Raw genomic sequence first — 2,348 nt, 5'->3', positions numbered from 1 at the left:
AATTATATATCTAGAATTTATTTAATTAAGGGCATTCTGTAATTTGTTGTCTACTACTTGTTGCGTTGAAGAATTTTTGCTTATGTGCAAAACTTTAGGGAGACATATGTATTGCAACATTTGTGAAATTTCTGTGATCTGATTGTGCTATTTTTCTTGTTTTTAAGAACTAAATTTTGATTTTTTTCCTGCTTGACTATTAGGTTTTTGTCAATGTGCCTCCATTGAGGCGAAGGATATCTGCTTTGCAATGGATGAGTTACCAGACCAGTTAGTTTGGGAGATTTTAGGCAGGGTTAGGAAAACTGTCGAGAGGAACTCTGTTTCCTTAGCGTGTAAACGCCTTATGAACTGGATAGCGAACAGAGAATTTCTCTTCGAGTTGGTTGTGGATTAGACCCTGCAAATGAAGCTTTGACTTCCCTCTGCAATAGGTTTCCCAACTTAACAAAAGTAGAAATTTTACTCCGGTTGGATGTCCAAACTGGGCAAACAAATGGATGACCAAGGGCTCTTGATTCTTTCTGGTAACTGCCCTTCACTAAGTGATCTCACTCTAAGCTATTGCACATTCATCACTGATATGGGTCTTCCTTACTAGGCTTCTTGCTCCAAGTTTTAAGCCTTGAAGCTGAACTTTACCCCAAGAATTACTGGGTGTGGCATACTGTCCCTTGTTGAAGGCTGCAGAAACCTCATTGTTCTCCATCTTATCCGCTGCCTGAATGTTACCAGTGTTGAGTGGTTGCAATATCTTGGCAAGCTTAAAACACTTGAAGATCTATCAATTAAAAATTGTAGGGCAATTAGGGAGGGTGATTTAATAAAGTTAGGACCAAGTTGGCAAAAGCTAAAACAGTTGCAATTTGAGGTGGATGCTAATTACCGCTATATGAAAGTATATGACCGGTTGGCTGTAGATCGATGGCAAAGGCAGTGGATCCCATGTGAAAATATGGAAGAGCTGAGCTTGGTAAATTGCATCATCAGCCCTGGAAGAGGGCTGGCTTGTGTTTTAGGGAAGTGCCAGAACTTGGAGAAGATTCACTTGGACGTGTGTTGGCGTAAGAGACTGACATTGTAAGCTTAGCACAAAAATCTAGTAATCTCCTATCTATATCCCTCCGAGTTCCTTCTGATTTTTCATTGCCTTTACTGATGAAAAATCCATTAAGATTAACTGATGAGAGTCTAAAAGCCGTTGCTCCAAACTGTTTGATGCTTGAAACGGTGAGGATATATTTCTCCGATGGAGAGTTTCCATCATTTTCGTCATTTACTTTAAGTGGAATTCTTAGTGTGATCCAAAATTTCCCAGTTCGGGAACTTGCTCTTGACCATGTCTATTCCTTTAATGATGTTGGGATGGAAGCTCTATGCTCAGCTCAGCATCTAGAAACCTTGGAACTTGTGAGATGCCAAGAAATAAGTGATGAGGGGCTGCAGCTTGTAAGCCAGTTTCCCCACCTCTCTGTTTTGCAGCTGAGCAAATGTTTGGGGATTACAGATGATGGATTCAAAACTCTTGTAGGTTCGTACAAACTGGACTTATTGGCCGTTGAGGATTGTCCGCAAATTTCTGAAAGATCTATACATGGAGCTGCTAGATCTATATCGTTGTGGCAAGACTTATCGTGGATGTATTGAACTTTTTATGGGCTTGAGTGGTATAATTATCTGGTTTCTTTTGTTTGTGCAGTCTTCTGTACCCTTACCGATTACAATGAACATTTCTCGATGTTGTTGCATCTGATTATTGTATTACCTCTACATGAAAGGTAACTGTTGAAAATAACATTTGTATATGCTATAGTTATATTAATGATCATTAAAAATGCTATGCAATCTCAATAATTGCTGAAATTTTATATTGTTTTATTCTCCTTTGGTAAACATTGTGCGATGAAACTATGATCATCATTTACAGGTTATAGTAGCTACTAAAGTAAACAAAAGCCATGAACTTGGTGGAGCTTGCCAAATATAGCAGTATTGAAGGTACCTGATACATGACATTAGAAAGAGCAACAAATAATTTAGTGCATCTGGTTGATGATATTCCTGCTTTGAATAGTAATTTGAGATCTTTTGCTGATAATTGATCTGTGGGAATCTGTAATTTTATATCCACACAACACCTTAAGCTTAAGCTGAGGGAGTTGGACAATGGTTGCCTGATGTTGGTGATCAATATGCATTACCATTAAACATATATTGTCTTAATTTAATTGTTTAAGCATTGTACATTATTATATGATATTGACTCGCGCAATGGACAGGGATAGAAGACTACAGCATTTTGTTCACTTGTTGGGGTGGATTTTACTTACCATGGAACTACACAAATC

The 2,348-nt window shown here is 38.1% G+C and overlaps 1 pseudogene across 1 annotated transcript; it reads left to right on the top strand.

Moving 5' to 3' along the window:
* Positions 1 to 49: 49 nt before the first annotated feature.
* On the top strand, positions 50 to 2,348 carry LOC110428878 (F-box/LRR-repeat protein 14-like; annotated as a pseudogene). Its single transcript, XR_016352255.1, has 3 exons — positions 50 to 1,778; positions 1,928 to 1,998; positions 2,280 to 2,348. The product of XR_016352255.1 is annotated as an F-box/LRR-repeat protein 14-like (transcript).

Source organism: Theobroma umbraticum, unplaced genomic scaffold (assembly GCF_002168275.2).
Source record: "Theobroma umbraticum cultivar Fairchild unplaced genomic scaffold, ASM216827v3 scaffold_2041.1, whole genome shotgun sequence".
NCBI classification, from domain to species: Eukaryota; Viridiplantae; Streptophyta; class Magnoliopsida; order Malvales; family Malvaceae; genus Theobroma; species Theobroma umbraticum.
Note: the sequence above shows the minus strand (reverse complement) of the source record. Positions and strands in the feature narration are given on the sequence as shown.